Here is a 25,893-nt window from a genome sequence, read left to right as displayed (position 1 = left end):
ACAATACTTCAGAAGGCTCATCTCACATTTCTGGTCACAATGGGCTGAAGTTGGGCGAGAACAGTGGTAGACACACCAGCGATCAATCTATCCTGCGGCAGCAGTCCTTGTTGGAAGAAATGGAAAAATAAAAGGCTCCATTTTGAAGGATCATATTGAAAAAGAACCAAGAAAATCTTGGAACTGAGTTAGGCTGGAAAAGGCACGGAAGACTCCAAACGGTCCTGTCTTGGTGTCTGGCACCAGTGATGGAGACAGAAAACTCTGCAGACAGGGCCAGGGCGACACATTTGATTTTAGCAACAGCACAATGTGCTGCTGTAGCCAAAAGGGCCTGTCACATCTAAGAGCGCTGGGAAGCATAAATGCAATTATCTTCCTTAAATAAAGCCATGGTCTGGTTACACTGGAAACGAGGCTGGCTCTGGTTCCCGGACCCAAGAAAACAGGAGAAACACACCAAGACGACGACCAGAGAAGAGAAAATCAAATGATTCAGTCGCGTGGCTGAGTCGGCTTCCTTATCAGATCCCCTAGAAGGGCTGGTAAAGAAACAATCTCAGAGGGATTATAAACGAATCACAAAGAAGCGAGGGGGAGGGAGGGAGACGGATGGGGAGTTTGGGGTTAGTAGATGCAAACTATTACGTTTAGGATGGATAAGCAATGAGGTCCTACTGCACAGCACAGGGAACTACATCCAGTCTCTTGTCATAGAACATGACGGATGACAATGAAAAAAACTATATATACACACACACACACGTGACTGGGTCACCATGCTATATAGCAGAAATTGACAGAACACTGTAAATCAACTATACTTTATTTTATTTTTGTCTTTTTGTCTTTTCTAGGGCTGCTCCTGCAGCATACGGAGGTTCCCAGGCTAGGGGTCTAATCAGAGCTACAGCTGCCAGCCTACACCACAGCCACGGCCACACCAGGTCCCAGCTGCATCTGTGACCTACACCACAGCTCATGCCAACACTGGATCCTTAACCCACTGAGCGAGGCCAGGGATCGAACCCGCGACCTCATGGTTCCTCATCGGATTCGTTAACCCCTGAGCCACGACAGGAACTCCAAATTTTTAAAAAATTTTTAGAGAAGCAAATTTGTCAAAAATAAGAGAGATCTGTTGAACCAGAAAAGTGTTTATGAATAATACACTTTGGAATGAACACCAAAAAAGATGCTAAAACACAGTGCATGCAGCCACAAGATGCGTTTCTCCCACTGGCACTGGCTGCAGGTAGCAAATCTAGAAATTTAAGATTCCCAAAGCCATATAATCAATACTGATAGAGTGCCTTCTACATATCATGCCCTGTGGCAGGCGATGAGGGTATGATGGGCTCAAACAGACACGGCCCCCGGAGAGGGTTGATTTTATGTGTCGACCTGGCTTGGCCACAGGACCCAGTTTGGGGTCAAACATCAGTCTAGATGTTGCCACGTTGGTGTTTTTTAGATGCGACAACCATTTAAATCAGTAGACCTGAGGTAAGGCACATTCCCATCTGAGTCCACTCAGGCTGCGATTACTGAGTAGCAAAGACGGGATGCCTTAGAAACAATAGAAACGTCTTTGTTACAATTCTGGAGGCTGGGAAGTTCAAGATCGAGGTGTTGGTGTCCCTGTCTGGTGAGGACCCACCTCCTGGTTCAGAGACAGCGGTGTCTTTCGCTGTCCTCACCCGACAGCAGGGCACAAGGGTCTCTCTGGGGCAAGCCCTCATCCCACTCAGGAAAACCCCCTCCCCAGACCCCGGGGGCCAAAGAACAGCACATTGGGAAATAGGTTTCAACACATGGATTTGGGGAGGAAGCAAACATTCAGTCTACACCACCCTCCCTCCACGATGTGAGCGCGCCGCCCCTGATCAGTTGAGGGCTTTTGCAGAAAAGATCGAGATTAAGGTCCTCGGAGGAAGAACGAATTATTTTCTTGCTTTTTTAAATGCTTTATTTTTTTTATTTTTTTATTTTTGGCTGCCCCATGGCATATGGAGTCCCTGGGCCAGCTGCAGTTGCAAGCTATACCACAGCTGCCACAGCACCGGATCCTTTAACCTACCACGCAGGGCTGGGGACAGAACCTGTGTCCTGGTGCAGCAGAGATGCCACCAATCTTGCTGCACCACAGCAAGGACCTCCAAGAGTGAACTCTCGAGTCTTGAATTCAGGCTCAGGACCACAACAACTTCTCCCTCCCGCCCTCTCTCTCTCCAGCCTGCCGGCCTGCCCCACAGATCTCGAACTTAACTGGATCCCACCATCACATGAGCCAACTCCTGAAAAAGAATCCCCCCTTGTCTAGATACATACATCCTACAGGCTCTGTTCCAGGAACTGTAAGGAACACAGCCCCTCATGTCATGAGAAGAAGAGTCATCGAATGACCCCATAAAGGAATATATATTAGGAAACAGATTAGGCCACCCAAAGGAAAGAAATCCGATTCTCCAGGAACATGGGACAATCTGACCTAAACTGGGGTCACGCGTTACTGGAGATCTTCACCCCAAGTGATGCTTCAGCCCCGATTCCGGAAGAAAGGGAGATACGCAGGCAGCGGTGGTCAGGGAGGTGGAGGGGAACTCCGGCAGAAGGCAGAGCAGAGGCGCAAGCAGGCAGGTGGGAGAGGGCTCTGGAGGTCCATCGGGGCCAGACTGGGAAGAACCTCACAAGGGGGCACGGGAAGGTTTTCAGACGTTATCCTAGAAGCAAGGGGACGGCCCTGCATGCATCTGCTGGGGGACAACGTCGGCTTTGCACTGTGAGGCTTTCTCAGGCTACCGTGTAAGAAGCTAAGGGCAAGCGGGCCGGGGGGTGGGATGCATTGCTGAACTGGAAGGAAAAGGTGATGCTGTCATCTGAATGGCTGTGTCCCCCTAAAATTCATATGCTGAAACCCCAACCCTCAAAGGTGATGGTATTCGGACATGCCGTCTTTGGAAGCTGATGCACTCCTGACAGTGGAGGCTTCATGCATGAGATAAAAGTTTTTATGAAAGAGGCCAACTAGTCCATGGAGAATGGCTAAGCAATGAGGTCCCACGGTACAGCTCAGGGAACTATATCCAATCTCTTGTGACAGAACGTGTTGGAAGATAATATGAGAAAGGGCATTTATGTAGATGTATGACTGGGTCACTTTGCTGTGCAGCAGAAACTGGCATAATATTGTGAACCAACTATAATTAAAATAATAATAATAATAGAAAAGCCTACAGAAAGACCCCCCCCCTTCATTATGTGTGAGGACACGGTGAGAAGGCGCCAGTTATGAACCAGCTAGAGGGCTCCCACCAGAACCGGACTATGCTGCTACCTTGACTTTGAACTTGCAGCCTCCAGAACTCTGAAAAATAAATTCCTCTTGTTCATAGGATATCCAGTCTACGGTATCTTGTTATATAGTAGCCGGAACCGGCTGAGACAGGTAGGGTCAATGTTTCGCAGCCATCAAACTAGATGGATGGTGGTGGGAGACATGACAATAGGGAAGCCTGGGCAGAAGGCCATGAATCAGGCCTTGGAAATGTTGGGCTTAAGGCACATCTGAACATCTAACCCAAGACGTCAACCTTGACCTAGCCCCCCATGACGTCTTTTCGGGATAGGAGCCTCCTAAGCTGTTTCCATTTCCACGCTTGCCTCATCTGCTATGTACTCTGCACACAGCAGGTCGAGTAAGCTTTTGAAAATGTCAGTACAACCATAATTTCTCCTTCACAGAAAATTCAAATGCTTTTCCATGGTGTCCTAAGGACCAGCTCAAAGAGGGCGTAATGAGAATTTGGTGTGTGAGTCGTCTGCCGAGAGCGGTGAAGCCAAGGGTGTGAAGGAAACTGCACAGGGCGAGACTGGAGGATGATCCGTGAGGAAATCCATTATTTCCTGCAAGGGAGACAGATACGGAATGGCCAGAAAAACAGCAAGAATCCCAGCAGAGGAGAGAATCCTTGAAGCCATGGGAGGAAGAAAAAAGCTCTTCAGAAAAAGTGATCACCCAACGCAACTGGAAGGTGAGCTAACTCAGCGGTGTCCACTGCGTACAGCGGTCAGGTTGGTGCCTTTCTGGGACATTACTGAGTTCAAGCAGAGGGATATGGGTAAAGAATAGGGCCAGAAGCCAGATAGAATGGGATGCAGAGTGAATGGAAGGCAAAGAAACAGTGAACAGAGACTCTGCAAAAAGGCTGGCTGTAAGGAGAGGTGACCAGGGCGCAGGGAGCATCAGGGGAGGTTTTGCTGTTGAAATGGAAACAAACCGACCTGCTTCACATCGTGATGGGATGAACTATTTGAAAAGGTAGTTGAAGCTACAGGAGAAAGAAGGGATGCTCAACAGCATAATAAGGTTGAGGAGGTGACAAGACCCAGAGCACAGGCAGAACTCCTCTGCTGGAACAGGTGGGAAGGAAGAGAGATCCAGACAGACGGGGGTTCTGGCTTCTGGCTTCAAAGTGGAAAGTTAAGGCCATCCATGCATCTGGCAGAGCTTCAGTTTCCTCTCGGAAGTGGAAGGTGAAGCTGATGGCAGGATTCAGAAGCAGCAATGGGGGACCACTGGAGCCGGATGGTAAAGAATCCACGAGGGTACCAACCCGCCTTGTGGAGTCGCTTCCCACAGCAGCGTTTACTGCCTCAGGTACACGCACAAAGCTCATGGGAAATACCTCGAGAGGGTTTAAGGGTTTGCAAATTGATTAGAAGTAGGCAGGGAACCTGGGATTTTGAAGGTTCATATTATCATAAAGACCGTCGCACCCGCCCAAGCAACCCGCTGTGGCCAATCTCCGCTGTCAAGCGTGCCAGACAGAAGATTACTCCATCATTACAGAGTCTACACTGAGTTGGATATTTAACCACAGCAGATTTCTGAGTTATGAGACCATGGGAGTAAAAAAAAGCCAGAAAGCAGAATCTGTCAATGCAGCGCAGCAGGTAAAGAACGACCCAGCGCTACCACCATCTTTGGTATAAAGATCTACCCAACACTTGTTGTTGGCTTGGCCATCAACGTGTATAGCAGAGCAACTGCCTCTTTCAGAGACTTAACATTTAATTACCTAAGTCCAGCCTCCAAGTCAGATATGTGCCTTGGGAAAAAGAGGCTGCCCAGGCAAGGAGGGTGGCCAGGAGAACCAACATTTCATTATCCAGGCTAACTTTTTTCTGGCTCGACTGCTGGGCACAACTGTCTTTGTTCAGCTCTCATCACTTCCACTCAGAACCTAAGGTGATGAGACAATTCTATCCCGGTTTGCAAATGGCTTGTGCTCTAGACTTGGTTTCTTTCTGTGAATAATTAACAATGATGGTTTATTAAATAGAGTATGGTCTTACTTGTGCGCCACAGACCTGATGGCACTGAAGTCCCTGAGGCACAGGGGGTTTATCCCAGGTACCAGAAAGGTTGTCATCACTCTCCCTCCCAGGCCAAGGGAAGTCCGTGACAACCTACTGCAGGGGTCGGCAAACTATGGCCAGCAGGCAAATCCAGCTCATCACCTGTTCTTATATGGCCCAGAATCTAACAATGATTTGTAAGTTTTAAATGGACTTTTTAAACTGAAGTATAGTTGATTGACAATGCTGTGTTAGCCTCTGGTTTACGGCAAAGTGATTCAGTTATACATTTATATATACATATATATATATTCTTTATCAGATTCTTTTCTATTACAATTTATTACAGGATGTTAAATATAGTTCCTTGTGTTACACACTAGGACCTTGCTATCTGTCTATTTTATACAGAGTAGTTTGTATCTGCTAACCCTAAACTACAAGTTTACCCCTCCCCCACCACCTCTCCTCTGTGCTGAAAATGTTTGTTTCCTATGTCTATGAGTCTAATTCTGTTTTGTAAATAAGTTTGTTCGTATCATTTTAGATTCCACATATACGTGATAACATGATATTTGTCTTTCTCTTTCTGACTTATTTCACTCAGTATGATCATCTCTAGGTCCATCCATGTTGCTGCAAATGGCATTACTTTGTTCTTCTTTATGGCTGACTAGTATTCCACTGCATACGTGTACCATATCTTTCGAATCCATTCATCTGTAGATGGATAGTAAGTGGATGATTTTTTTTTTTTGTCTCTTTGCCTTTTCTAGGGCTGCACCCACAGCATATGGAGGTTCCCAGGCTAGGAGGCTAATCAGAGCTGTAGCCACTGGCCTACGCCACAGCCACAGCAACATGGGATCTGAGCTGCATCTGTAACCTACCCCATGGCTCACAGCAATGCCGGATCCTTAATCCGCTGAGCGAGGCCAGGGATCGAACCTGCGACCTCATGATTCCTAGTCAGATTCGTTAATCACTGAGCCACGACGGGAACTCCTAAGTAGATTTTTTTAAAGCCAAAAGAAGAACGTATTTCATGAACTGTGAAAATTACATGAAATTCAAATGCCAGTGTCCATAACTAATTTTACTGGAACTCTTTCATCTACACCAAGGCCTCAGATAAGATGATTACGTGTATAAATCTTTCACGGACACTGTTGGAGAGATCCAGGAAGCTGACAATCAAAAGCACAGCAAAAACTAAGATGCACACATCTTTTCCTATCACAAGTCAGCTGATCCAGAAAGTGAAGCGGAGAGATTTGTCTTTGTGGTGCCTTTTTAAAAAAAAATACTCAATGCTTGGGAGTTCCTGTCGTGGCTCTGCGGTTAACGAATCCAACTAGGAGCCATGAGGTCGCAGGTTCGACCCTGGCCTTGCACAGTGGGTTGAGTATCTGGCGTTGCCGTGAGCTGTGGTGTAGGTTGCAGACGTGGCTCAGATCCCTCATTGCTGTGGCTGTGGCGTAGGCCGGTGGCTACAGCTCTGATTAGACCCCTAGCCTGGGAATGTCCATATGCCGCGAGAGTGGCCCTAGAGATGGCAAAAAAAAAAAAAAAGACAAAAAAAATACTCAATGCTAAACATGAAATCAAAAAGGTGGTGATTCATATTGCTCAGAAAACAATTCAAAGGAAAGAGAGATAATGCTTTGCTTCCTATCTTTTGTTTTTCTATCTTCTCTAGGTGGTGTTTGGGATCAGAGTGTGAGATCAACCATCAGATACCTACTCGCTGGCTCTCTTGCTTCACGGGAAGCCAGGCAAAGCTACTTGTCCAGTTCCATTTGTATCTCATTATACAGTAATATGCCCAGTTTCTAACAATGTGTAATACACAATGAAATGAATTTCGTCTTATGCATACTAAGACTGAGATGGCTGCATATGGGCAACCCTGAAAATTTCTAGGTTCAAGGTCCATTCAGAACTTTTTGCAAATAACCTTCTGATCTTTCTGTGAATGAAAACCACCCAAACCAAAACATGCAGTCTTGGCACCTCAGTGGCACTGTGAAGGGTGTCCTTCATCACAGATGCCCAAGTAAATGCAAGCAACTGAAGGCATCACAGCCCTAACACATCCCCAAACCTACATTTTTGGGTTTTGCTTTCGATCCTTGTTGAGTTGCATTCTTGTTTTGCTTTGGGTCAGCTTTGACCAGCACCTTCTATTTGTCCACAATGTTGCTGCTTCTAACTCTGCTGTCCAGATAACCCACGTTCTCCCCAATGGTGAGCCTGTCATCCATGCCAAACGTCTGTCAAACTTCCCAACTAAAATATAACGGGTACATTTGTAAAGAGCATGAAGACTAGGGCAATTCATCACAGTTGGAGCCTTTATGATGCCTTCCCTGTTCATACAGCCAGGAGACAAACATCCCCCCCACCAGCACAAGGGCTGAGATCCAGTCTTCAGAGCCTCTGAATGTCCCAAGGGAAGGAAACCCAAAGATTCCTCTCCCCAGATTCAAATACCCTCATGTCTTCTCTAACGATCACAGAGGTATAATGTAAAATCCCTATCATTCACTCCTCTTTTCCAGGCTCTTATCTTTTAATTCTAGCTGCTTGGTACCCACATCTACCTGGAAATCCTGCATCACCTGGTCCACCACACTGTACAGGGCATCAGTGAAGGTACCCATGTGGTGCTGAGAAAACTAGAGTCAATGTGTCCCTCAAAAACATGATCCATCTTGGATCCAACACAAGCCACGTATGTGTGTGTGTGTGTGTGTACATGTGCCTATAATATATATATGCATATATATGTGTAAATGCAGTTTTACATTCATAGCAACATTAAAAGGAAGGTACAGAGATTTCCCCTGTACGCCTGCCTCCACACATGTATAACCTCCCCCATTATTACAACATCCCTCAGCAGAGAAGTACATTTGCTACAACTGATGAAGCTCCATTGACAGCGTAACATTCTCACCCGGATAGTTTACATCAGGATTCACTCTTGGTGTTGTATCCTCAGGGTCTAGACAAATGCACAATGACATACATTCATCATTATTGTACCACACAGAGGAGTTCCACACCCTAAAGACTGTGTTCTGTCTACACATCCCTCTTCCTTCATCTGTAGCAATAACTGATCTTCTTCTTGTCTACATAGTTTTGCCTTTTCTGGAATGTCGTATGATCAAAAAGAAACAGTATGTATGTAGCCTTTTCAGATTGGAGTCTTTCACTTAGTAATAGCATTTAAGGTTCCTTAATGTCTTTTCATGACTTGACAGCTCATTGCTTTTTAGTGCTGAATAATATTCCATTGTCTGGGTAGTCCATGGTTTATCTGTCCATTCACCTACTGCAGGACATCTTGGCTGCTTCCAGGTTTTGGCAGTTATGGATCAGGCTGCTATAAATGTTTGTGTACTGACATAAGTTTTCAACTCCTTTGGTTAAATACTAAAGAGCCTGATATGGTAAGAGTATATTTAGCTTTACCAAACTATCTTCCAAAGTGGCTATACCAAGTTTCATTCCCATCACCGGCAAGAGATGAGAGTTCTTGCTGCTCCACTCCTTCTACAGCACAGGGTATTGTCGATGTTTTGGATTTGTGCTATTCTGGTAAGTATGTAGCAGTGTTTCACCGTTGTTTTATTTTGCATTTTCCTAGTGACACATGACATGGAGCATCTTTTCCTATGCTCATTTGCTACCTACATTCTTTAGTGAGGTGTCTCTTAAGATCTCTGGCCCATCTTTTAACTGGGTTGTTTTCTTATTGTTGAATTTTAAGAGGCCTTTGTGGACTTTAGATAACAAGATCCTTTATCAGATATGTCTTTTGTAAATATCTTCTCCCAGTACGTAGTTTGTCTTCTCAGTCTCTTGACATTGTTTTTTTGGTGGAAGTTTTTAATTTAATAAAGCCTAGATTAGCAATTATTTCTTTTATGAATAGTCTTTGGTTTTATATTTAAAAAGTCATTTTCATACCCAAGGCATCTATGTTTTCTCCCATGTTATCTTCTAGGACTTTTAAATTCATTTTTTGCATTCTTTTTTTCTTGGCTGCAACCATGGCATGTGGAAGTTTCTGGGCCAGGAACTGAACCGCATGGCCACACTGGATCCTTAACCTGCTGTGCCACATGGAAATTTCCTCATTTTTGTGTATTCTAATGACAGTGCCGGGTACACAGTACAGGCTCAAAACAGTTTATCAAAACATTTCCCAGGTTGTAATGTAGAAATCAATCCTAACGAAATAGTCTTCATTGAATTCTCTGTGTCTTTGAAACTACCACTCTGTCTTGATTAGAGTAGCTTGACAGTAATCATTAAAATTGAGTAGGAGTTTCAGCTGTGGGCAGGGGGTTAAGGATCCAGTGTTGTCTCTATGGTGGTATGGATTTGATCCCCAGCCTGGCGCAGTGAGTTAAGGAGCCAGCATTGCTGCAACTGTGGCATGGGTCACAGCTGTGGCTCGGATTTGATCCCTGGCCTGGGAACTTCCATATGCCCTGGATGCAGCCCTAAATAAATAAAATCTTAAAATAGCGTATTATTCAAAATTGTTTTGGCTTCTTTAGTTCCTTTGCCTTTCCATGCAAATTTTAATGTCAGCTTATCTGTATGTATAAAATTATCTTGCTGAAATTTTGACTGGAATTGCATTCAACTTATAGAGTAACATAAGGAGAACTGATACCATGACTAGATTGAGTCTTGCAATCTTTTTTTTTTTTTTTTTTTTTTCTTTTTAGGTTGGCATCTGTGGCATGTGGAAGTTTCCAGGCTAGGGATCAAAGTAGAGCTACAGCTGCTGGCCACAGCCACAGCAACACTGGATCCTCAACCCACTGAGTGAGGCCAGGGATCAAATGTGCATCCTTACAGACACTATGCTGGGTTCTAAGCCCACTGAGCCACAGCAGGACCTCTGAGTCTTGCGGTCTTGATTATGATCTGTTTCATTTATTCAGGTCTTCTTAATTTCATCATTGTTGTGTACTTTTCAGCATAATGATCCTGCGTATAGTTTGTTAGATTTATTCCTGTTTTCTAAATTTTATTTCCAACTGTTCCCTGCAAGTTATTAAAAATACAATTGTCTTTTCTATGATCATTTTGCATCCTGAGCCTTTGGTAAGCTTTTTTTGGTAATAAGCTTTTGTTCACCTATTAGTTCTAGGAGTTTTTGCATAGATTCTTCAGTATTTTATCCATAGGCAATGAGGTCATCTATAAACAGGGCAGTTTGATTTATTCCTTTCCAATATATATATATCTTCTATTGACTTTTCTTGCCTGATTGTACTGGCGAGGCTCTCTAGTACAACACTGAACAGAAGTGAAAGAGAACATCCCTGCCTTGGTTCCTATCTTAAGGGAAAAGCATTCAGTCTTTCCCCATTAAATATGATATTAGCTTCAAAGCTTCCTTAGATACATTTTATTAGATTCAAGTACCTAATATTTCTAACTTGACAAGATTATTTTATCATTAATGGATTCTAAATTTTGTCACATGATTTGCTGCACCAGTTAATATGAGCATTTGGGGTTTTTTCTTCAGTCAATTAATGTAGGAGTTATATTGATTCTGCGAATGTCAGACCAACCCAATGAGATAAACCCCACTGGGTCATAGGGTTTTATTATATATATGGCTATATTTGATTTGCTGATATTTTCAGGTCTTCTCCCTGTATGTTCATGAGGGCTGTTGGTCTACAGTTTCTTTTCCTTGTAATGTCTATGTCTGGTTTTGTTGTCATGTAAGGCTGGCCTCACAAAGTAGGTGGGAAGTGTTCTTTTTCCTTTTCTGAAAGAAATTGTGTAGAACTGATGTTATTTCTTTAAATGTTTTGTAGAATTCACCAGTGAAACCATCTGGACCTGGAGTTTTGTTTTTGGAAAGAACTCAATTTCTTTATAGATTTAAGACTATTCCAGTGATCTGTCTCTCCTTTGGTGAGTTTTGGCAATTTGTGGCTTTCAAAGAATTGGTATATTTTATCCTAGTTGTCCAAATTATATGCAGGGTTGTTTGTAGTATTTTTTAATACTTTTAGTAACTTGTCAGAACTGTAGTGATATCTTTTATTTCTGATATTAGTCACCTATGTCTTCTTTTTTTTTTTTTTCCTTTGGTCTGTTTAGCTAAATCAACTTTATTAATCTTCTCAGAACATCAACTTTTGCTTTCATTTGTCCTCTCTATGGTTTTGCTGTTTTATATTTCACTGTTTCTCATTCATCTCTTTACTTCTTTCTGTTTCACTTGCATTCTTTATTTTTCACTTTTCTATTCTTTTTTATTTTTATTTTTTTGTCTTTTTAGGGCCACACCCACGGCATTCAATTTTCTTAAGGTGAGAGCTTAGATTATTAATTTGAGACTCTTCTACTCTAAGCATTTAATGCTATTAAGAGCCCTCTAAGCTTTAGCTGTATCTCTTAAATGCTGATGCTGTATTTTCATTTTCAGCCAAAAAGCTTTTTAATTTCCCATGAAATTTCCTCTTTGGTCCACGGATAACGTATAAGCATATTGTTTAACACCGGGATCATCCAGTTATCTTTCCGTTATGGATTTCTGGTTGAATTCCATTATGGTCAGAGAACATGCTTGGCATGATTTTGAATTATTAAGTTAATATTTAATGGCTCAGGATATGGTCAACCTTGGCATATGTTTCAGGGGCACCTGAAAAGAACATCATCATCCTGCTGTTGGGGGAAGTGTCCTCTATGTGCCACCCAGATTCGGTTAGTTTGTGCTCTTACTTAGTTCCTCCTCGTTCCTGTCGATTTTCTGTGTCCTGATTCTATCCACACCAGAGAAGAGCACTTAAGTCTCCGCCTATTACTGGATCTGCCCTATCCATCTATCACTTCTTGCTGCATGGATTTTGAACCTCTGTCCTCATTTAGGATTTTTATGTCTTTTTGATTCATTGAACCTCTTATAGAATGTCTTTCTTTACCTCTGTAGTTTTCGGTGATCTGAAATCGACTGCCTTTGATATTAAGGTGCACCCCTTTCATTCGAATGGACCAAATGTGACAAACTCTTCATAACTGGTTATTTTCAGGGTTTGGGGGTTGTTTACATAGACAATCCTATCTAAAAATGATGATCGTTTAGGGTTTCTTTCCAATTTCCCTAACTTTTTATCACATCCGGGAACTTTTAATGACATTAATTTCCTTAGACTCTCAGGAACAGGCGAGGGCCACTGCTACCCTAACATAATCCCTCATCACATTCTACTCAAACTAATTTAAGACTCCATTCTCTTTCAGTCGAAAAGCTTATGCAGCAGTTTCAGCAGAGGGGTGTACAGTTACTTCTATACCTTCTCAATTGGGGAAGGCATCTTGCTTTCTAAAGCTCACGGCTTCAAGAGGAATGAAAGAGGAGCAGTGAGAAACAAAGAAAACCATTATCTGGCCACCCAGATATGCCTCAAAATCCAGAGGCTCAACTAGATCTGCCTTCTGCTTGACATTCCCTTTGCTGGCTTCCTTCTAGCAATGGCCCCCGCTCCCCAATCTACCCATAGACAGGGACTGAAGTTCTGCTCCAAAACAAGCACCTATAACCTCCTTCGCCCCCTTTCCAACTGTTTCCAGTGATTCATTACCTGAGAGACCCCACCTCAACTCTGTGCTAAGCTCTCCCGACTCTCCAAAATCCAGTCTCCCTAACATCTGATCTTCCCTCAAATTCCATAATATGCACTGTCTATAAAAATGCATGCTACTCCCACTGCTGTGTACTTGGCTCCTTTCCTATGGACTGTCTCTGTGGGTACAGGGAAAAAAAGAAATAGCAACTTGTTTAAAAAAAAAAAAGTTGAGATTAGCTCACACATGCAGTCAGAAATGAAGTCTCCTTTGGTCTCTTGCTCCCAAACCCCAGGAGGCACTGCCTGTACCCATTTAGACTCTTTCAGAGATGCTCTAGGCATTTCCAAGCAAGGTGACTACATGCTTGGGAACCTATGCACCCCCTGCCCTGACTCCCATACACACTTTACAGAAATTAGGTCAAATCCCAGCCACAACATTCTGCATCTTGCTCTTTTCACCTGTCAGTGTATCTTATCTTGGAAATGGCTGCCTACTGCTGCTGCGTTCAGATCTTATTCAGATAGTGCTGCTTTTACAGACCTCTCCTAGTATATTTAGTGAGTGGATACTTTTTTGAAGGATACGTTCTATACACATGCAGAGGGATCTCTTAGACCCGCATGTCCCCTTTGCTGCAGTGTACTTTATTATCTTAAACCTTACTCACACTTCACCCCCCCATCTCCATCCATCAGAAACCTATGCTTCCTACCAAGGTCCACCTTTTTTTAAAAAAAAACTGAAGTAGAACCAATTGACAATGTTGTATTACTTTCAGGTGTACAGTACAGTGATTCAGTTATACATATATTATATCTGCTTTTTCAGATTTCCTTTTTTTTTTTTTTTTTTTTTTGGCTGCACCCTTGGCATGCAGAAGTTCCCAGACCAGCAATCAAACCTGTGCCACAGCAGTGAGAACACCGGATCCTTAACCCACTGCACCCCCACAAAATTTCCTTTTCCAGATTTTTTCCCCATATAGGTTATTACAAAATACTGAATATAGTTCCCTGTGCTATACAGTAGGTTCTTGTTGGTTATCTATTTCACATATAGCAGTGTGTCTATGTTAATCCCGAACTCCTAATTTATCCATCCTCCCTTTTCCCCTTTGGTAACTGTAAGTTTCTTTTCTATATCCGTGGATCTATTTCTTTTCTTATTTTTCTTTCCTTTGCCTTTTTTTTTTTTTCTTTCAGCCATACCTGTGGCATATGGAAGTTCCTGGATTAGACGTCAAATTGAAGCTGCAGCTGAGACCTACACCACAGCCACAGAAATACCAGATCCAAGCCACATCTGCAACCGACACTGCAGTTGTGGCAACGCCGATCCATAAGCCACTGAGCAAGGCCAGGGATCGAACCCTCATCCTCACAGAGACTACATAGGGTCCTTAACTCACTGAGCCACAACAGGAACTCCTATTTCTGTTTTGTATTTAAGTTTGTTTGTATCATTTGTTTTTACATTCCACATATAAAGCGGTATCATATGATGATCCAAGGTCCACCATATGATAGTAAATCACCTTTTACTCCCTGAACCCTGGACGACTGTTAAAGCCACGAGTGACTGTTCTGTCCTGCCAATCATGTTAACATTCCCTACCAGTTAGGCCATTAGTAAAAACCAGCCCCAAATACCTGCAGTGTGTTCATGCCGTATTTCCCTACTACAACATAAGCCCCTTGAGGGCAAGATTATCTGAGTTATCCTTTTCTGTTGGCCTCATGGCCCCCATCCCTGAGCGTGGCACGATGCTGAAAGAAAAGTACTGTTTGTTGAAGAGGAAATGTGTGCTTCGTGCTGACTCGTGTGTGCCCCCCACAAAAGATATGATCCAGTCCTAAGCACGGGAAGCTCAGAACATGGCCTTAGCTGGAAAAAGGGTTGTTGCAGATATAAGCAGTTATGATGAGGGGGCTGGGGTGAGTGGACCCCTTAACCCAATAGGGCTGGTGTCCTCATGTGAAAAGAAGAAGAGACACAGAGACAGACACACGCAGGGAACACCCTGTGATTCAAGAGGCAGAAGACTGCAGAAGTGTGTCTCCAAGCCAGGTAGCACCAAGGACTCCTGGCCACACCTGTAGCTAAGAGAGAGTTCTGACACTGTTCCCAGGTGCCAATCAGATGTCCTACAATCCAATTCCATTCTGACGCTGACTACCCAAAGTTAGAGCAGATCCCACAAGCTATGGACAGCGTCCTTCGCAAGACTGTCCCCACTTCAGATGCCAGCCACAGTCGGGGGTGACCCCAAGCCACCCATAATCCTGGCCAACTGGTTGCAAAGTCAGGGTTCCCCACACCCCCCGAGGTTTGACCCTACATTAGAAGGACTCACAGAACTCACCGGAAGTTCTATACTTAGGACAGCAGCTTGGTGTCTACGTATAAAGGATACAACTCAGGAAGCAGCAGATGAAAGAGATACATGGGACAAGCTCCGGGGGCAGGTGGGAGGCGGGGGTCGGGGGGAAGATACCAAGCTTCCACATCCCCTCCTCATGGAAATGGGCGTCCTCCCAACACCCCAATGAGGAAGCTGCTCTGTGCTTCGCTGCCAGGGTTTTTACATGGGTTTCGTTATGTAGGCAGGATGGATTAAGTCACTGGACACAGCAATGAACTCCATCTCTGGCTTCTCTACCCTCCCCTTCGCGGAGAATGTTCTGGCCCAAAGTGCCAGCCCTTTAATCACGTGGTTGGTCTTTGTGGGGGCCAGCCCCCAGCCTGAAGCAATCCAGGGACCCACCAAGAGCCACCTCATCACCAAAGAAAGCACCACTACTACTCAAATCCCACAGATTTTTGAAGCTTTGTGCCAGCAACTGAGGCTGAAAATGAAATATTCTAAATGACATCATGATAATAATATAATTATTATTATAAGGGACATAGTCTCCCCTCAAGCCTTCAGAGAGAGCGAGCTTGGCCCTGCTTTTGGACTTACTAGCCTTTAGAGATGTGAGAGAATGATATTGGTATTTTAAGCTACCTGGTCCGCGGTCATTTATGAAGATGCTGTAGGAAACTAACACGGTGGATGGAGCAAGGCTTTCCCTTGTGGGTAACACTCTGAGCTACAATGGGGGTTCTGGGTGCATTCCCCTGGCTTCCACACCATAGAGTATTCCCACGGCTCCTCGGGACACTCCTCAGCCCTCCTTTCTTCCCAGCACCCTCCCCAGTTCACCTCCAGCCACCTGCTGAGGACTCCAAACTCCTTCATCACTGGTCCACCTCCCAAGCACCAGACCCAGATGTCCCCTGGACGTCTCCCGCTGCATCTCTCAGTGATGGGCAGGACCATCCACCCTTTGCCCATTCCCAAACCTCAGGGCAGCTTTACGTCCTGCTGCTCTCTCAAGTTCCACCCAGGTCCCCTGATGCAACCTCTTCAATACTTCCGGAACCTCTCCACATCTCCCCGCTTCATGGTCACAATTCTGACCCACCTGGACAACTTATCAAGCCTCCCTGTCAAAAGCATCATCTCCTAACTAGTCCCCTGCCCTGGGCTTGCTCCTGTCCCCGTGGTTTTCCACCCTGCATCCAGAGTGATGACTCTAAAAAAGCCCAAATCTAAAAAAAAATTTAAAACAGTCACGGCAGCATCTTATGCTTTCTGAGGGTCCCGGAAACTATTTTGAGTACTTTGTGTGTATTGATTCATTTAAAATAATACAAGGGAGGAATTACTAATATCCGTACTTTGCAAATAAGACAACTGAGGCTGACAAAACCTAGCTGATGTGTCCAAGATTTGGCAAACTCTGATGGAGGCAAGATAGAAACCTCTGAGAATCTGGCATCAGAGCCCCTGGTCACAACTCCTAGACTATGGGCAGAGGTCAGATGGCCACTCAGTAATTCACCCCTGGTCCTTGGATAAAATCCCCATCAGCGGAGTCAGGTTTAAGTAAGGGGACCGCACAATTTGCCCACGTCTTCACCTGCTGTCCCTGGCGCTGATTTATGGAATCACTCTCAGAAGTGCCTCGTGTGGACAGTGAATGAGATGATCATCCCACTGGCAAGTCTCACTCCCACGCCCGACGAAATTCCAGACCAAGAACCTGCTTTACTTCCTTGAGGTGCCACAGTCTACAACCCCTGGCTTTCACACTTTTCTTACCCTGCTAGAAATGCCTGGACCCTCGATCTCAGCCTGCAGGACCTTCCCGCCAACACCGTTATGTTCTCATGGTACCAAGAACGACTCAGCTATCATCCAAGACACCGCTCGTGGTGACGGCCTGTTTCATCGCCCTTCTGCTCACCCTCCTGTTTCTAGCAGAGGACCTGGTAGGTACAGTGGACAGCAGACTCCCCTTCGGGAACAAGAAACGCACGCCCCAGCTACTAGGAACGCAGCCGTAAGAGCGCCTTCAGCTGCCAGCCCTCCGGCATTGCTCTGGCTGAAGGTCACGCTGTGTTCCAGGGAAAGCCCGATTCCAGGGCCTGATCAGTGCAGAGGGATGAGGGCTCCATCCGTTCTCCCCAGCTCAGGACAACTCTGAAGGGACACTCAAGCTCCAGGACCCAGCAGGGAAGCAGTTGAGAGCTTTCTTGGGGCCACACGACAGCTGGATCTCCCTTCCTGCCTGGTCCTGTTTCCTTTTGCGCCTGTCCACGATGCTGAGGCCAAGAGTGCTCCCTAATAAGCATTTTGCATATTACTCTCACCATCCGCCTCCTGGGCCCCCACCTGTGACAGCAGGTGGTCAGTAGTTACCTGTTTAACGAACAGCTTCTTCACTCGGTAAGTTTCCTGCCTTACACGCGCCCCCTTAGCAGACATGACTACACCATGGCACGAGTCTGGCTTGTGGATGGAGAATCGTACTTTCCAATTAAAGACAACATACTACAGACTTGTTCTAAAGACGTGTCCTATTTTTTGCTGGCGGAGTAAAATCTTGGCCATCATGAAGGCATGATTACAAGCCTACGGCTACATATTTAGAGTGGGAAACCCCAAATTAGTGGATTAAAAAAAAAATCCACGCTGACACCTGTGAGAGCCTCATTTCCATGTCGCTGACAAGGACCTGCCCCTGCTCTCTGCACAGCGCTGTGGACAACCCGGAGCACGGAGGCGTCAGCTCTGGTCCTGCCAACACACAGCATCCCCTCCAGGGAGGAACACACAACCCGCAGCAACTGGAACTCCGAGCGGGGTGAAGTCGGAGGTATCAGAGAACAAGCAGAGTGGGTGGAAGCACAAAGGAAGACACGACCGCGGGGAGAGACAGGAAGGGATGGCATTGGAATTGAGCTCTCAGAATGAACGTGACTGTTCCTGAGCCCCTCCTGTCTCCCACACGTTGTGCTGGGGGGCCAGACTACAGGCAGAATGCCTCTGATGACACAATGCACTGCGCTTTATGGATCAACGTGAAGCAGGCTCGGGCACACAGAGGAACAGTCCTGACCAAGAGAGAGGAAAGGCAACAGCTTGATCCAAGGCGAACACATCGCCAAAGGAAGATCGTAACTTCTTTGGCCAGCCCTCCTCATGAGCCTGAAGACTCCAGTGTGACGTAGGAGGGGCCCACGGAAAACGGTTTCCACCCTCCAAATGCTGGGTTCGAATATGCCACAGTGGGCCCCGTGAACCCCCTACCCAGATGCTTTCCTCCTCCTCCCTCTCCAGCAGAACCCCAACTGCATTCAGGTATCTGTCCCACGCCCGTGGACGTCTCCTGCCTTAGAAGCGTCCCCCACCTCAACTCCAGGGGGACCCTCAGTGGAACTGGTCATCATTGTCCTGCCTGCCCGGCCAGGGACTGGGTCAAAGACACAGGCTGGAGCCCCGGCAGCCCCCACACCTCCCCTGGGCACGTGTTAACAGTCAGTGATGAGCACGCGAGTCAACTGCCTTAAACTATCTCACCCCAGGATTGGGACCCTTGGGTCTGCCCCTCTTGTCTTAATCATCTGGGGCCACCGTAACACGATACCTTAGGTATTCGCGTGGCTTACAATCAACAGAAATGCCTCCCAGTTCGGGAACTAGGAAGCTCAAGGTCAAGGTGACCGCGATCTGGTTTGTGACTACGCCTTTCTGTTGTGTCCTCACGCGGCGGAAGGGGCAAGGGAGCTTCCTAGGGATGCTCTTACAGGGGCACCAAGCCCATAGTCAGGACTTTATTACCTCCCTAAGGCCCCACCTCCCAATACCATCGCCTCACAGATCAGGATTTCGGCATGAATTTGGGGGGAGTGGGGCACGATTTGGGGGGATTCAGACCGTATCCCCTCTCACCCTGGTCCTCTCTTGGGTTTATAAGCATGGCAAAAAATTACCTCCGTTGCTGCTAGCTGCCATTTTGACCATGAAAAAGCCAGTCTGAGGACAAGACCGAGCCACGAATGGAGGCAAAGCAAAGAGACATGGAGAGAAAGAGGTGGGAGGGAGGGGGGAGGAGAGACAGACTGCGACGTCCCAGGCACCTGCACTCTCCCCTCCTCTGGACCCCCGCTCATTTGAAACAAAGTCTCTTTCTCATTTGAGCCTCTCTGAATTGACATCTGATCCTATAATTAAAAGCATCCTAGATGATACAAACGAGCAACGGTCTTCTTTCCTGCAGACCTGCCTAGAGCCTTACACAGAAACATAGATCCTAAGTTTCTAGGAAGAATGGACAGCGAGCTGCATTCCTCAGAGTCCAAGGATTTTTTTTCCCACAGAACCAAACTTGATAAAGAAGGAAGAGGACATTCTTCTGTCTGTGGTTCAAAAATATCATCTGCCCTGTGTTGCAGGACGCCAGAGAGAGGAGCTTCAAGGCAAGAATACAAATGAGGAGGACGCCGCCACGGTCAAGGGTAAGGACACAGATGACAATTAAGAACCCGGAATGCAAGAGCAGACGTAGATAAATTGTAATTCAGAGACAGATGCGGAGGCACCAACTGGTTATGGACGGGTGAAGCAGGACCTCGGAGTACCAGGAAACCAGCTCTCTAGGTCACTGCTGGGGACGCAGAACCCTGGCAAAGTCACCAAGGTAGAGCCTTTGATGACATTGATTAGAGTCTGGTCAACTCCTGGGTGGACTGAAAGGTCACCACCCCTCCCTGGTCCTGTGGGCAGAAGCCTCAGATGTTCCTCTTAGGAACTGCTCCTCCCCATAGCAGGCTGTGCAGACAGGGCTCTGGTCCGCCTCCAACCCTCCCACAGTCTCCACGGGCTGGCCAGGTCCCACGACCGAGCCAAGGCAATCAGACTCTCATCTGACACAGACTCATCGGAGGGGTCTAACGAGAGGAAAGAGCTGGGAAGTAACCCCACCCTTGTATGTAAATTGAAGTATAGTTTCCTTCTTTTTAAGTAAAGCAAAAGAGATTGATTAAGGCATCAGAGGGGCATGGGCTGAGCTCAAGATGGCACCAGCCTATACTGAAGCATAGTTGATTTACAATGTCAGGTTGGCTGCCGGTGTATGGCAAAGTGATTCAGTTTATGTGTGTATATATATATGTATATATGTATATATATATATATATATATATATATGTATGTATATAGGTGTATATATATATTCTTTTTCAGATTCTTTTCCATTATGGCTTATGCTACACGTAGGACCTTGTGTTTATCTATTTTATATACACTAGTCATATCCGCTAATCCCAAACCCCTAATCTACCCCTCTTCCCTTCCGCTTGGGTAATGATAAATTTGTTTTCTATGCCTGTGAGTCTTTCTGTTTTGTACATAAGCTCATTTGCAGGGAAGCTAACTCGTCTGAAGATGGCCTCTGAAGAGCTGTCCCACTGCCCTGTAGCAGGGGCACCAGCTGGTCACTCCTTTGATTTTATGAGCCACCCCCCCTTTCCCAAATCTCCATTTGTCCCAAATTAGCTATTTCTACTGCTGCAACCAGAGAGCCCTAACAGGTCACAGGGCACCATGCATCTCAGACCAAATTTCAAAACGTTTTTTCTTTTAAATGAGCTGCCCTCAAAGGCTATTAGAATATCACGTCCTAAGAGCAGATGATTTTATTCTGTGAAATGAGATCTGACAGCACAGCCTTTCCAGAGCATGAAGATAAGAGGGTTCCCATGTTTAAAACTAAGGCTCAGGAGAACTTCAAACATATTTCTACCTAGACCTGAAAAGGGCCCCAAACCTAAAACATCAACATGAGAAATTCCAGCAACATTTTACATTTGCCCACTTTGTTTTGAGTCCTGGAAGGGTTTTGTTTTATTAAAAAAGACATGTTTTATTTTCAAGAAGTTGCAAATTTTTAGCAAGTACCAGCAGCAAGAAACCAAATCACTCGTAATCCTACCCAAAGATAAACCCGATCTGCTCCCCCTTCCAGGCTTTCCTGATTTCCTTCCAGGCTGTTCTATGCAATTTCTGAAAAGACTGTACAATCTCAGCTCTGTATGCACTCCTGTATCCTGTTTCCTTATCTGAAACATTTCTCCCAAGCCCTTACATTTTTTTGAACGTTAGGAAAACACTAAGATTGTTACAGCTGCATAAATGTGCCAGAATTTACTTAATCATTCCACTAACGTGAGACATGTGAAGTGTTCCACTTTTTCTCCTCTTGCAGATTTTTTTGGTCTTTTTAGGGCCACACTTGTGGCCTACGGAAATTTCCAGGCTAGGGATCTCATCAGAGCTGTAGCTGTAGTCTACACTGCAGCCATAGCAACACTGGATCCAAGCCACATCAGCAACCTACACTGCAGCTTGTGGCAATGCAGGATCCTTAACCCACTGAGTGAGGCCAGGGATTGAACTCGCATCCTCACAGTGACAATGTCTGGTTCTTAACCCAGGGGGCCACAATGGGAACTCTGCCTTTTTTTTTTTTTTTTTCCTTGGCTGTGCCCACAGCATAGGGAAATTCCCAGGCCAGGGACTGAACTTGCGCCACAGCAGCGACAATGCCAGATCCTTAACCTGCTGAGCCACAAGGGGACGCCCCCCCCCCACCCTTTGCAGGCTCATTAAAGTACAGCGATAAAGAACTTCTGTATCAAAACCAGTGGCTCCGGGAGCAAATCTCAACTACTGTCCTTTCCTTCCCAACAATGCATCCAGCCATAACACACACTCACCTGCTCTGAGACTTGTATAGACAGCGGGGGACAGACCAGAACCTGCTCTGAAGAGCTGCTGTGAGGGTGAAACGGGAGTATCTGCAGCATACACTTGAGTGTCTGTCACGGGACACACTCGACCAAGAGCAGCTGTGAAAATGATGCTCGTCTCTGCAGTCTCAACAGTGCACACGCGCGGAAACAGCTAAAAGCTCTGCCTGCTTCCCACAGTCCTTATTAATTAATTAATGTATTCATTTTGTCTTTTTAGGGCCATACCCACATGGCAGTTCCTCGGTTAGAGGCGGAATGACAGCGGAATGACAGCTGCAGCTGATGGCTTGCACTACAGCCATGGCAACACCACATCTGAGCCACATCTGTGAACTTCGCTGCAGCTGATGGCAATGCCGGATTCTTCACCCACTGAGGGAGGCCATGGATCAAACCCACATCCTCATGGATACGAGTCGGGGTCCTAACCCACTGAGCCACAACGGGAACTCATCATAGTCCTTATTTTTTAAAGGTCCCTATTTGGTTCATTTGTTATGTAGGAGTCTGTCGGGGCTTTTGCAGTCAGAGAAACAGCTTTTCTTTCAGCCTACAAGTAAAAAAAAAAAAAAAAAAAAAAAAAAAAAGAAAAAAGAAATACTTCCAAAGGGCACGCTCTTACCCTTTCTTCTGAAACTGCAGACAGGAAGCAAAGTGGAGAATTTTCTATCGGCAGATTACCGCATGCTCTTAGTGGCTAGCTACATACAAGACACCCGATTACCTTACATGAATGTGACATTTTAATTTTTATTCATGTCAAGAGCGATTAACTGGCATTTCCAGAACCACCTGAAGTGACCTTAGGGACCCTGAGGCTGCCAAGATCCACCCCCAGGAGCGAGGGGACCAAGGAACGCGTTTGCCTGGGCGTGACCTACTTAAGGATGCAGCTCCGACCTGGTCTGCCCCTTTCTTAGCCTGGTACTTCTGCAGCCTCCATCCCCCATCTGTACAATGGAGCCACAAATAACACCCAATTTCTATCCATGTTGCCAGGAGTCAACAAAAATAATGCCTATAAGAGTTCCTGCTGTGTCTCAGTGGGTTAAGAACCTGACTGCAGCAGCTCGGGTCACTGCAGAGGGGCAGGTTCCATCCCTGGCCCTGGGGCAGTGGGTTAAAGGATCCAACTGCCCCATTGCAGCACAGGACACAGGTGTGCCTTGGATTCAACCCCTGGCACAGGAACTTCCATACGCCAGTGGGTGTGGTCATTAAAAACCAGTAATAATAATAAATGCCTATAGGAGTTCCCGTCGTGGCACAGTGGAAATGAATCCGACTAGGAACCATGAAGTTGCAGGTTCGATCCCTGGCCTCGCTCAGTGGGTCAAGGATCCTGTGTTGCCGTGAGCTGTGGTGTAGGTCACAGATACGGCTCAGATCTGGCGTGGCTGTGGCATAGGCTGGCAGCTATAGCTCTGATTAGACCCCTAGCCTGGGAACCTCTTCATGCCGGGGGTGTGGCCCTAAAAAGCCAAAAAAAAAAAAAAAAAAAAAGCCTATAAAGGACACAGCCCAGTTCTCAGCTACAGAGGACAGAGCTGAGCCTTTTGAGCTTTTCTTCTTTGGGTCCCTGAAGGATGCCCTCCCCTGCTCCAGCTGAAGTGGGGTGGGGTGGGTGATTTGCTCCCGTCAATGAATGTGAGCAGAAGCGACATGTGTCATTTCCAGAGAGAAGCTTAGGGGCCAGGGTATGATGCAGCACGTCCTCATTCATGGCCTCTGCCATCACAGAGGAGCATGTGGAACAGAGTCTGGGGCCCTGAAGGGCTGCTCCCGGCGGCCAGTGCACACACCACCGGGATCCTGAGCGTCTTTGTTACAGCAGCACAACTAGGACAATCCCAAGGAGTGCAACAACTACGCGTCACAATGCATTTCAAATGAGTGAGGCCATCCGTACTCTCTCTTAAGATGTTTCATCTTTGGGACTCAACATCGAAAAACTGGGTTTGACTTGCGAACAGAAGGCAAGTGGGTATCCATTTCAACTTGTAAAATTTTCAGCTACTTATGAATATAAATCAGGCCCAAACAAGTGCCTCATGTCAAAGAGACTTTCAGCGCAGCAGAGGATTGTGGTAATAACTATAATTTATGGGAGTGCTTATTATTTCCCAGGCCTGAGGCTAAGGATATTCTATTTCTTATCTTATTTAATCCTGGTGATCAGCCCAATACAGCAGGTGTCACTCCAGTGTGAGAGGATGAGAATTTCTGTTCTCATCATTCCGCTCCCCACTGCAGGAAGAACTTAAAAAAATCATACATATTTATATGGGTATGTGTGTATATATACATGTATCTATTTGTACACACACATTTTGACATGAGATAGTCAATATCAACATGAAAAATGTTTGTTCTCCTAAAGATGCTCCTCCCTAAAGGATTCCTGGACACTGAGAGACTCCACAGCCACCCTCCTAGGACGGAGACAAAGAATGATCCTTCTCATAGCTGCACTTTGGAGGGGAGGGCAGAAGAGGGGGCAGGAGTGAGCAAGGGCACAGGAAAGATTTCAAAGACAGGCAGTGGGACAGGAGAGAGAGATCCCCAAGGTTATTCAACTGTGGGGAAGGCTCCCTATATCCAGTCATATCCAGGGGAGCTCTGTGACGAGTCCGAGCCAAGGAGATGTGAACAAAGATGACATTTGTAAATCCCAGGTCAAGGCATGTAAGAGCCCGGATGGCCTCTCTACATCCTCTCTTCACCTTTAGCAGTGACTGAAAGCTACACATGGAGATGGGGGGCGGGGTGCAGACTGGACCCCTGAATCACGCATGAACGACTGTCCCTAGGAGTCCCCAGCAACCACCGAATTTCACATGAGCTTAAAAATAAACATTGGCTATGTTGGGCCATGGAGGTTCCACAGCTCATGTGTTACCATGGCAGGGCTTTGCTGATCCTAATACAACACGGAAGACTCAAGACTCGGCAAAGAACAAAATAAGCCAAAGCAAATCGGGAGGAGGGGATCTAAAAATTAAAAAAAAAAAAGAAGAAGAAGGATTTACTACAAATAGAAAAAACACACTGATCAAGAGCTAATGAGGAAGAAATTTTTAAAAAGAAAAAGGAATAATTAATAAGAGCTGATTCTGTGGGGTGTGGGGAGCCAAGCCAGGTGAAAAGAGAAATGCAAATTAGACTGACAAAGGCCATACAACCACGTACTCAAAACAGACTCCATTAAGCTTTAAAATCATCAAAAAAGGAATGCTTTTCTATAAAACAGGTTCGTAAAAATGACTCAGGAAAAGATAGAAAACATAAATAGCCCAATGATGACTGAAGACATTGGGAAAGCTGTCAAAGAACCACCTCCAAAAAGTGGTCTGTAGAGGTCATTTCAAAGCTGACCTCACCACTGCATAGAAAAAGAAAATGGAAAAAGCAGCAAGCAGGCAGTTTGTGTTACAATGTTCTCAAAATCTGACTGCTTTAGCAAAAGGAAAAAAATTCAGATGATCTCATATATGAATACTGAATGCCAAAATCCTAAATGAAACAATTAAATTTAGCATTATATAAAAATAATCAGCAAATCATAGTCAAGTAAGATCGACTAGAGGAAGGCGAGGAGAGCTCAATATTAGAAAATTTACTGAGGTTCAAGAACATAAAACGCAAGCTCCTAGTGTGTAGAAACTGCAGGAACTCTGTCACTGGTGTATCCCCAGCACCAAAAAATGCCTGGACCATAGCAAGTGCTCAATAAATATTTATGGCACCAGTTATTGAATGAAGACATTA

General features: G+C 45.6%; 1 protein-coding gene across 6 annotated transcripts in view; it reads right to left on the bottom strand.

Moving 5' to 3' along the window:
• The window catches only part of ARHGAP44 (Rho GTPase activating protein 44), a 157,230-nt gene that overhangs the window by 122,001 nt on the left and 9,336 nt on the right, over nucleotides 1-25,893 (bottom strand). The window lies entirely within an intron of this gene.

Source organism: Sus scrofa, chromosome 12 (genome assembly GCF_054392235.1).
Source record: "Sus scrofa isolate SSC_HxYL_T2T_F1_AM1 chromosome 12, Sscrofa_HxYL_maternal_Yorkshire_Landrace_v2.0, whole genome shotgun sequence".
NCBI lineage: Eukaryota > Metazoa > Chordata > Mammalia > Artiodactyla > Suidae > Sus > Sus scrofa.
The sequence above is the reverse complement of the archived record's forward strand: the minus strand, read 5'-3'. Positions and strand labels throughout refer to the sequence as shown.